The sequence below is a fragment of the Schistocerca gregaria genome, chromosome 8, assembly GCF_023897955.1.
Source record: "Schistocerca gregaria isolate iqSchGreg1 chromosome 8, iqSchGreg1.2, whole genome shotgun sequence".
Taxonomy (NCBI): domain Eukaryota; kingdom Metazoa; phylum Arthropoda; class Insecta; order Orthoptera; family Acrididae; genus Schistocerca; species Schistocerca gregaria.
The window spans coordinates 439,467,233-439,479,357 of record NC_064927.1 but is presented as its reverse complement, the minus strand read 5'-3'; the positions used below and the strand labels follow the sequence as shown (position 1 = coordinate 439,479,357).

The window sequence follows — 12,125 nt, the reverse complement described above, 5'->3', positions numbered from 1 at the left end:
CAATTTCTGTACATGATCTCACAGAACAAAATTCTTATTAGTTCATAAAAGAACTTGTTTATGATAAAAAACAATATATTTGATACCCAGTAATGAAGACATATTAGTTTTGGCAAGACAACAGAAAATTTGAAGATGAGATTTACTGACATATTTACATTCATGGCTTCATGTCTTGACAAACTGTCGTCAAATTTATGGAAGAATAAGATGAGAAACATTAGGAAATTTTTCCCCGATGATTTAGACAATCTAGTGATAAGAAAAGGTGTCTATCCATATTATTATAAGGATTCTTAGAAGAAATTCGGAGGAACACAGTTCCAGCAAAAGCAGAATTTTACAAAAACCTAAATGACTGTGAAATAAATGATGAAGATTATAAACATGCAAAATTAGTTTGGGAAAAATTTAATATAATTTTTTGTGACTATCACGATTTGTATCCTTAAACTGATGTTTTGTTATTGGTTGATCGTATGAAAATTTTAGAAAAACTTGTATAAATAAGTATGACATGTTCCATCTTGGAATTTTCCTGTACCTGGGTTAAATTGAAATGAAATGCTAAAAATGACTGGACAACCACTACGATTATTACATGAGGAATAAGAGGTGGTGCATCCCAATGTTATGAAAGATTATGATGTAAAAAAGTTTTCAAATTACTTGGCATATTTAGATGAAAACAATCTGTACAGTTACACAGAGAAAAACTTCCTGCACCTTTCCTCCTGATTCAAGGGATGGCGCTGCAAGCAATGTGGGATAGAAACTACATCTATGGAAGTAGAGGGCACCACTTCACTACGCGCCATTTCGCTGTTGCTATGATGTATTCCAGCCAATCAGAATCCGTCCCTTACATATAAAAGTGGGAGCCTCGCTAATTCACGACAGTCACTTTTAGCCCTGATGACGACCATGGAGGTAGTGGTCGAAAGCTTGGAGTGTCCTGAATTGACGCGGAATGTACACCAAGAGATTTTTATTCACACTATGTGGGATTTGAATGGGATGGTCCAGAATCGTATGACTCTAAAAAATAAGACACTTAACTGGGTATGTATTTCAAACAGATCTAAAATATCCTAAAGAACTGCCTGATTTACGTAAAGACATACCATTAGCTCCTGAAACTAAAATTGTGCCTGTACCTAAAGAAAGTAAGTTGGCTTCTCTGGACAATGAAAATAATTATGAAGTTCACTATACAAACCTTAAACAGTATAAAGTGTTTGAAAAAGGACTTTACAACTTTAAAAATTCGTATAAATGTATTGAAAGATGATATAGAGCAGAGTTTAGTGTTATTTTGTAGGGAAACGAAAGATGTTGTCCCTTAAACTAAAGATGTTATATGTGTCTTCCATTGGTTATCCTGCATACGTCCCATCAGAAGTTCCTCCCAAAAACGGTAAGCACTATGGGACTTAACTTCTGAGGTCATTAGTCCCCTAGAACTTAGAACTACTTAAACCTAACCAACCTAAGGACATCAGACATCCATGCCCGAGGCAGGATTCGAACCTGCGACTGTAACGGTCACGTGGTTCCAAACTGAAGCATCTAGAACTGCACGCTACACTGTCTGGCAGTTTCTTCCCAAACTCACTGTATCATAGCAGATGTAACTTGCTCAGTGGTGGTGTAAATTCTTGCTCTACGTTCAGGTAGAAAAGCTGGCACAGGAGGTACAAACACGATATCTTTGATGAATCCGCTTACAAAAATCGAATGGTGTCAAGTCGGGGGAAGTGAGGGCCATGCAATTGGAGCATCACAACCAATCCATTGACCTGAAAAGCGGTCACTGAGAAAATCCCAGACGTGAGCCAGGTAGTGGGGGTGGTGCACCAACATGCATGAAGTACACATTTCGTTCTTGGTCATCTTCATAGATCTGTGGTATCAAAAATTGTTGTAATGTATCGATGTACACTATTCCATTGATGGTTCTGTCATGGAGAAACTTACTGAGCACCCTATTTCTACAAAACATTTATGCCCTCATAAATTGTAGGTCTACTTAGAGGATCTTTAGCGCACTTGGTACGAAAATTATGCTGGGCTGTTGTCGCTGACTGCGATTCAAAACACACAGCTAGTATGTTCGGGTCCAGTGACTGCAGCCATCTTTAACACAATTGCTGACAGCGCTCCATACCGTGCGATTCGGCAATAGCGAACTATCCGAGAGAAAATTTGATGTATTTCCATACAAATTGGCACTACAGTCACCTCTGTATATACTATGATTTATTTTATATGTATTTAAACGGTTTGGTTGATTGAGAAATGAAAGCAAAGAAAGATTTTGAAAAAGATTTCAACAAACTGATGGACATTTTAGTATTTGGGAAAACGATGTAAAATATTAGGAAAAGAGTGGATATAAAACGAATTTCAGATGGAGATAAATGTTAGAAATTTGTGGCAAAGCCAAACTTCAAAGGAAGATCAATATTTTTTTGAAAATTTTGGTGCAATTCATATGAATAAAACTAAAATTTTGTTTAAGAAACTTGTCTGCATTGGTATGAGAGTATTTGATTCATCTACAGAGGTGATGTATGATTTTGACTATATAGTTATAAACTTAAAATAGAATTAAAATATGATAAATTTGGTTTTAGCGACCATCCAGCAGATGTATATTTCACAAGAAAACAAGAAAGTTGTAAAAAATTGGATGTTGTAGAAAAAATGCATGTAACAGAAAAGAAAAGGAAGATATTTGTGGTCTGAGAGCAAAAATGTATTCTTATAAAGTTGGTGACTGGATAGAAAAAAATCGAATGGTATTAGGAAACATGTTGTTTAAAATAAAATAAGCTAAGAAGATTATATAGATTATTTGTTCAACAGCACAGAACATTACAGAAGTATGAATTTAAAATGAAGCATGAAACATCAAATTTCTTCAATTGAGGTAAACAAAAAGCCATTGAGTGCCTTTTATGATAAAATTTCTATTCTGGAAAATAAAATAGATGCATTGCCACATGGATGTTATTGATTATTCTGTAATTCTCAATGTGATAGGGTTCACAATTGTGCTGAGTTTTTTTTTATTTCTGGAAGCCTTCAGCCACCATTCTCTTTATTTCATGTATGATCATATAATTTCGGCTTTAGGCCATTTTCAAGTATGTTATGGATGATTTATTTGTAATAGATTACATCATGTATGTCATTGCCCCTAGACGCTAATAAAATAAATCCAATATGTTCACACTATATTAGGAGTAACAATGTACATAACAGAATCTACAACTAAAAAATCATCCATAAAATACTTGAAAATGTCCTAAGGCCGGAATTGCACAATTATACGTGAAATAAAGAGAATGGCAGCTGAAGGTTTCAAGAAATCTTTCAAAAAATTATTCATTATTATTACATTCAGAATCAAATACTTCAATTCCAGTGTATTGCATATGGTTTCTGCTCTCTCTTCAGAAGTATATGATATATACAATTTAATAAGAAAAACAAAAAAAATGTTTAATAACATTTTTTCTGTATAAGTGGAGCCTCTACTCGAGAAGCTTAATAATGCAAGCAACTCTATTTTTTTTAAATAGTGAGCTAGAAGTAAATGTTTTATATTATATTACTGGATGTGAATATTTTAATAGCAGATGGAGAAAAATTTGTATGGGGTTTAATAATGAGTTTAAGAACTAGATATTTGAAATTAATAACTAATTGTGACTTTCATTTTTTGAAGATGGGCAGATTAAATCAGATACAATGGATTAAATACAATGAATAATAATAATACTGAGTTTCATGATTTTGAATTTTTATTTTAACTGAGATTTTTTAATTTTATTACTCTTACATGCCAGTGTGCTGGCACTTACATTTTTTCACAAATGAGTCAGATCTCAGTAGTTTCTTACAAAATCTTGATTGATGCCGAAATTATTATTTGAAAAATAAAATTGTTAAAAATTTGTATATAAAAACTGTTTTTATTATAAAATAATGTTATGACAGGGAGCATTGTATGCTGATAGACCAACTGTTCCTCTACTGTGCAGTGTACACAATGCTAGGAAATGTGTTTGTGTCCTTACACATTTAGTATTTACATATTTTAAACGCCACACCGTAACACTGCCTCCTCTGTACTTCACTGCTGGCACTACACATGATGGCAGGTAATGTTCTTCAGCCATTCGCCTAATCCAAATCCTTCCATTGAATTGCTATAGGATATAGAGTGATTCATCTTTCCCAATCACTCGTTTCCAGTAACACAGTCATTGTGCTAGCTACCTGCTGATAGCACTTTGAACACACAAGTGATTTTTTACGCTTATTTCATACCATTTCTTATAACCACTCTTCATAGTGGTCGATGGTCCCAGTCCATCAGCGTGTGGGGTCTGCCTGGTCTTGGTTTGGTCATGGCTGTTCCTTAGCGTTTCCACTTCTCGTCACCAACAGTCAGGGAGCTTTAGAAGTATTGAAAAGTTGCTGACGGATTTGTTACTCAGGTGACAGCCAATGACTAGTGGACAGTCGAAGTCACTCAGGTCTCCTAGCCGGCCCAATCTCCTCTTTCTGCGTCTTTGTTGAGAAGAAAGTATTCCCAACCTCCATTTACACTGGTGGGTTTGTCTCCCATGATATCTAGTGGTCAATTGTCGTGCTGTTATGATACAGGATACCATGAACTGATGTTGTCTTTGTGGAGCTCGTGACCGTATTGTCAAATTTCTAATAATCGACTCTCTCTTTGCAGTTACCAATCAACGAAGGATTTTGGAGCTGCCCTGACTCAACAGCCATGTGGTGAAACGCTGGAAACTTTCCTGGGCGTGGGAGCAACAGCCTGTGATACTCGTTTCTCATCAACTCTGTCCTCCTCTTTCGCACCTTCTGTTTCTGTTTCAAACAAAAACCAATATATTTTCTGTTAATAAAATGTCAGGGTTGTGTATCTTCGCCATTCACTGACAGTTTCCCTACTCTCTCAAGAGTCGTACTTCTACTTTATTAAACACAGAGGAAACAATGAGACAACTGTGGTAATCGCTACACTGCAACCATCTCATATTATTTCTTACAAACATTAGTTTTCTACTTAGGTGATATTAAGTGTTGGTTATTATTTGTGTGGTTTCCAGTGCCAGCTACTACTCTTTAGTTCATGAGAAGTTTAGCAATATTATATCCTCTGCATAGCAGATATTCTTCAGACGTTTCAGTTTCTATATTGCCTATACGACTTTGTTTAGTGGGGAAACCCACATCGAAGTAAAATAATCGAGAGTTTTCAGATCATGTTTCACAATCAATTCGACATAAAAATTTTCGTTGTGATATTTTTTTTCGAGCAAAGACCTTATACAGCAGGTCTAGAGCCTCTGATATACAACCAAAGAAACAAGTTACCATGGTGGAAGAAGGGGCGAAATAATACGTTTTTCCCTTTATTGTTATTTCATCCCTCCCTCACGCAGGAAGTAGGTCGGCGGCGGTTGGGAGGATTGGAGGGGGGATAGGGACGGGGCTGTTATGATTCACTATCAAGAAACATATATGAAAGCGGTTTTAAGAGCTGACTAGTTCTGAATTACTAAATTTTATAAATTGCATTTGTGATGACTTTTCTGAGGTGTTCTTAAATAGGAGATGCCACTTTCTTTAAATGCTTTTTTGCTAATTGAGAAGTCAGTAATAGGCGTTGAGTGTTTAGAAAGAATGTGTGGCTGACGGAGGTGGCCCAGGAACAGAGCTGTTCGAAAGTAAGAGAAAGAAACGGGGATATGAGGCACTCTTTCATATGGGGGGGGGGGGGGAGGGAGGAGTGTGCTGTTAAGGCTGGGAGGATGGTTAAATCACTGGGCGGATTTCGTGTTTAGTTAGGAGGTGGTGCTGTAAGTTTCGTTGGATGAAAGTAGATGTGAGGTGGGCTATGCTAATGCCAGCGGTGAATAGTAGTAGAGATAAACAGAAATGTTGGTGTAAAGTCTGAGGCAGGTATAGGAATCTCAAGGTGTTCTCTCTGAGAGAGGGGGATAGGGTTAGGGGCGGAAGGATTAAGAAGATTATGCAGGAGTATGATGTGGCAGAGGACACAGATACAGAAGACGAGGTGCAAAATGTTCGAGGATTTGGAGGGAGGGTTAGAGCTTTTTGTGTTGCGAAAATGATGTCGTCTTTGGCGTAATAGTGGTTTAACTTCACATCGACAAGTTGTCAAAAGCACATATTCGTCTTTAACACTGAATAGAAGACATGTCAAACAAAATCATTTTTCTTTTTGTTCAACATTTATCCTTCCGCTTGTGATGGACAATAGCCCAACCGTTAGTTGGTGATTATTACAATTATGTTAATTCTGTGCCCATATACACCAGTTACGAAGGGGACGACAATGGTGTCCGCTCTCTGCTGTACTCTTTGTTGTGTACAAGGGGAATTCAACAAAGCAGGTTGGTTTTATTCAGGGTTCTAATACACCACAAGATTCCCCATTCTTTTGGCTACAAAACCTTATTATTTCCTCAAGACCTGTATGCTCGTATGGTAAGACTCTACACGTTAACGTCGGAGCCAAAGTTTTGCTGCATAAATAACCTACCCATAAACCACGTACCGCTTCCCATCTTTCATTTTGCACAGGTGGTCCTTCGTTGCTCTTCTGTAGGCGGCGAGGAATGCATAGGGTACACACACTGAGTGTCCCAGCTGTTGGACGAGTGTGTCAGCACTACCAACAGAGACGTCCAGTTGAGCAGCGAGGTGTTCGACTGTAACCCATCGATCAACTCGAGTGAGAGTGTTCGCACGTTCCCAGTTTGCAGAAGTCGCAGCTGTGTGGGGCCGGCCGACCTTGCAGATGAAACACACCTCACCCGACTGCTCACCATGCTTTTTTAACTGCCAGGTTTCCCTTTACATTCTGCAAGCGCCTATGAATATCTGCGATACTCTAGTCTTCCGCCAAAAGAAACTCAATGGCATCACCGATACAGACGCCATTTTGAAGGCTAGACAGCGTCGCCACCTATCCGAACTTCATGAAATTGTAGGGGCTGAAGTGGAAATATTCAAAGATGTCCCACAACAAATTCCGCTCTTTCCAATCAAAACTGACGGAAAAATTTGCGTGTTGCTTTTCTGGGGAGTACATGGATAGCCAGTGCAAGTGATACCTAGGCCGAGTTTTCTGCAGATATGCAAGGAAAGCTGAGAATCTGACTTAGGTTGAATATAGATATCAAATCATAAATTAAAAGATTCTAAAGTAATTAATAATAATGCGCAATGGCCTCGTCTAGACCAAGCATTCGTAACTTATGTTGTAGAGTATCCTAGCTTAAGAATAACGACGAAGATAATGATACTCGTTGTTATGCACTACCGGGAACGTATAGAAATTAAATAAATTGTAAAGTGATTGTAGAATCGTACAGAAAAGGGCAATAAAGAATAAAAAATTGAAACTACAACAAATTGTTTCTCACCACACATTAACATAAGAAACTATATCCAAATACTTGTGGCGAGAGCAGAAAGTGAAGAACAAGCTGGGGAAATACGCATTCTCGACTGCGTAAAAGATAGCAGAAAAGGAGACACTATTGACACTGAAGATACATGCAAAAAAATGAAAATAAAAGTAACTCCGAAGCACACTGATGAATATAAACAAAAATGCTTCATACAGAAACAAATCCAGAGACCACAATACCAGCCAGAGTTTGGAAAGACATGACGGGAGAAACATGGGACTACACATCTGAGTACGGGTGAAAGTGACGATGAACTTACTTTAGCCTTCGTACTTCGTTCCGTGTTTTCATCAGAGAAGTTAAGAGCCATTTCATTAATAGGAGAAGATGCTACGGAAAATTGTAGATTAAGTATGTGCAAATCTGGACATTTCCTATTTTTTATTTATTGTCTTTCAGTAAACCTGTAAAATGTCTAATAAGACAGGCAATGAAGATAAAAATAGCGAAGAATGCTTACATTCTAATCAGTAGCAATCAGCGCTAATATTTTCAGTGAGTTTATATACACGCATCAGATTGAAAAGCCAGGTAAGAGGATGGTGCGTGTTGCACTGAATTGTTGTTGTCTTCACTTCGAAGACTGGTTTGGTGCATAGCTCCACGCTAGTATATCCTGTTCAGGCTTCTTCATCCCGAATAGCTACCGAAATCTACATCCATTTCAACCTGATTACCGTATTCAAGTCTTCCCTCTACAGTTTTACTTCCAAAGCTGTGTCATGTACACGAATACCATAAGAGTACGTATCACCAGTCACTGCTCATACTTTATGTTGCTGAGCTACCCATACACGACTGCCCTCTCAGCTTGACTTCTGCAGGAGCTTTTTGGTATTGTATAAACTCTGCTCACCTCGGTATCTTTTTGGATAAGCACCTCCCAGAAAAATGAATTGATGGAGCGTGTTTTAACCCCTGCCTATGGTCTGCTTCACTCTGGAGTCAGCTGCGCGACGTTGTGAAACTTTATGTATGGTCAGAACTACAATTGTGATGGATGGACATGAGTCTTGGATATGTAACCCAGTAAGAAATACGGCCGCGAAAGCGGGATTTAGGTTCCAATGCGAATCACTGTGAAGTGTGAGGCATAGGATAATTTTCATCGCAACTCTTATTAAGTTTATATCCCGTTCGATTCACGCATGGTAACTGAGAGACTGGTTGCTTTTGCGTCTATGTGCACTTACAAATACAGAATTAATGTTGCACAATAACGTTTAATAGTTCGATATGAACCGGCTTCCGGGTTTCTAGGTCATCCTCAGATAATTTAAAACTGAACAGGCAGTTCACACGACATCATCTGAGTTAATAGGCGGATAAAGATTGTTTTTCAAAGATATGTGACATTTTACTACTATACATCGATACAAATATAGAAGCATATTGAAACAAACGCAGAGGGTCTGAACAAATGAATCACATTATTTCATACTCAAGGGTAAAAGTGAAGGATTGTATAGGCGAAAAACGTCGAACAAGTGAACAATGGCACAAACTGTTATCTTACATGGACGAACTGGGAAATGTGATGAAAAACCCGTGAAAAAGCGGAGGGGGGAGGGAGTGGACGGGGGAAAGGAGTCTATTAAAATGCGGATGGGGAACGCATAAAAAAGGCATATTACATAATGGTGAGAAAAATATTAATTGGATGCTGCTTAGTCTGTTTGGTCACTAAGAATCATCTCAGTTTTTTCTTGGTGTTTACTAATAGTCAGAATTTCAAGTAACCTTATGTTTTTGCCTCTAATTCCTCTATGGAGAACATCACATTTAAAATAACAAGAATGACATTCAAAGGGTATTCAGCAAAGGTGCAATTTTTCTTTTTTTCAGTCTCCAGTTCTTTTCATTCTCATTCAGATTGGTTCTACACCTCACACAGACTGCGGAAATATATAAATTACACTCTGTTTTAAAGGTAGAATCTTGTCTTTACTGTTGAAAAGAATTTGAGCAATACTATTGCTAGCATAATTTTTTAATTTAAATTTGTTGCGGAATATGTTCAATGCTTTAATAAAAAAGGATGGAAGTTATTGCAAGTGATCAGCGGGAATTACAGGATGTTTCGAAAGGACTGATCCGATTTCACTAAGCTATACAGGGTGGTTCATTGATAGTAACCGGGCCAAATATCTCACGAAATAAGCATCAAACGAAAAAACTGCAAAGAACGAAACTCGTCTAGCTTGAAGGAGGAAACCAGATGGCGCTATGATTGGGCCGCTAGATGGCGCTGCCATAGGTCAAACGGATATCAACTGCGTTTTTCAAAATAGGAACCCCCATTTTTATTACATATTCGTTTAGTGCGTAAAGAAATATGAATGTTTTAGTTGGACCACTTTTTCCGCTTTGTGATAGATGGCGCTGTAGTAGTCACAAACGTATAAGTACGTGGTATCACATAACATTCCGTCAGTCCGGACGGTATTTTCTGCGTGATACATTACCCGTGTAAAAATGGACCGTTTACCAATTGCGGAAAATGTCGATATCGTCTTGATGTATGGCTATTGTGATCAAAATGCCCAACGGGCGTGTGCTATGTATGCTGCTCGGTATCCTGGACGACATCATCCAAGTGTCCGGAATGTTCGCCGGATAGTTACGTTATTTAAAGAAACAAGAAGTGTTCAGCCACATGTGAAACGTCAACCACGACCTGCAACAAATGATGATGCCCAAGTAGGTGTTTTAGCTGCTGTCGCGGCTAATCCGTACAGCACAAGCAGACAAATTGCGCGAGAATCGGGAATCGCAAAAACGTCGGTGTTGAGAATGCTATACCAACATCGATTGCATCCGTACCATATTTCTATGCACCAGGTCTGCCACCGGGAACAAGAGAAATCACGGGGACGATGACAGATTCTTTGCACGCGTTCTATTTAGCGACAAAGCGTCATTCACCAACAGCGGAAACGTAAACCGGCATAATATGCACTATTGGGCAACGGAAAATCCACGATGGCTCAGACATGTGGAACATCAGCGACCTTGGCGGGTTAATGTATGGTGCGGCAGTATGGGAGGAAGGATAATTGGCCCCCATTTTATCGATGGCAATCTAAATGGTGCAATGTAAGCTGATTTCCTACGTAATGTTCTACTGATGTTACTAAAAGATGTTTCACTGCATGACAGAGTGGCGATGTACTTCCAACATGATGGATGTCCGGCACATAGCTCGCGTGCGGTTGAAGCGGTGTTGAAGAGCATATTTCATGCCAGGTGGATTGGTCGTCGAAGCACCATACCATGGCCCTCTCGTTCACCGGATCTGACGTCCCCGGATTTCTTTCTGGGGGGAAAGTTGAAGGATAGTTGCCATTGCGATCCACCGACAACGCCTGACAACATGCGTCAGCGCATTGTCAATGTATGTGCGAACATTACGGAAGGCGAACTACTCGCTGTTGAGAGGACTGTCATTACACGTTTTGACAAATACTTTGAGGTTGACGGACATCATTTTGAGCATTTATTGCATTAATGTGGTATTTACAGGTAATCACGCAGTAACAGCATGCGTTGTCAGAAATGATAAGTACACAATGGTACATGTACCACATGGGAACAACCGAAGTAAAATGTTTAAACGTATCTACGTTCTGTATTTTAATTTAAAAAACCTACCAGTTACCAACTGTTCCTCTAAAAATGTGAGCCATATGTTTGTGACTATTACAGCGCCATCTATCACAAAGCGAAAAAAGTGGTCTAAATAAAACATTCATATTTCTTAACGTACTACACGAATGTGTATTAAAAAGTGGGGGTTCCTATTAAAAAAAAGAAAAAACTGTTGAAATCCGTTTGACCTACGGCAGCGCCACCTAGCGGGCCAACCACAGCGCGCGGCGCGGGATTAGCCGAGCGGTCTTAGGCGCTGCAGTCATAGACTGTACGGCTGGTCCCGGCGGAGGTTCGAGTTCTGCCTCGCGCATAGGTGTGTGTGTTTGTCCTTAGGATAATTTAGGTCAAGTATTGTGTAAGCTTAAGGACTGATGGCCTTAGCAGTTAAGTGCCATAAAATTTCACACACATTTGAACATTTTGAACAACCATAACGCCATCTGGTTTCCCCCTTCAAGCTAGACGAGTTTCGTTCTTTGTCGTTTTTTCGTTTGACGCTTATTTCGTGAGATATTTGGCGCGGTCACGATCAATGGACCACTCTGTGTATCACCTATATCGATGCAAATAGTGTATTGGGGGTTCATTATAAGTTACCCACAGTAGTGCGAAGTTATTAGTTTCAAATCTACCGTCTGTTGTTACAAGAGTTTATATTTTACATTCATGCAAATATAACAGTGGCGTACTTCTTAAATTACCTTCCAGATAAAAGTTGTACGACAGACCAGCGCTTCACAGTGAGACTCGTGCCACAGTTTTGAGAGCATGTTTGAGTCACTGCATTCAATGATGTTCCTATGTGGCAACGCACTCCACCCAGTGTCGTTGAAAGCGTATGCGCAAAGACGCAGAACCTGAGGCAGCTCACTGTTAAGAAATCCTCTTACACGAAGGTGCAACTGACCTGCACCTGCTGAAACGGATAACAGAAGACGT

General features: G+C 39.0%; 1 protein-coding gene across 1 annotated transcript in view; it reads left to right on the top strand.

Moving 5' to 3' along the window:
- Nucleotides 1–4,954, top strand: part of LOC126284367 (protease inhibitors-like) — a 58,985-nt gene extending 54,031 nt beyond the window's left edge. Inside the window, exon 5 of the mRNA XM_049983238.1 lies at nucleotides 4,757–4,954. The gene's annotated coding sequence lies outside the window, so the exon portion shown is untranslated. The remainder of the gene's footprint in view (nucleotides 1–4,756) is intronic.
- Nucleotides 4,955–12,125: the final 7,171 nt, after the last annotated feature.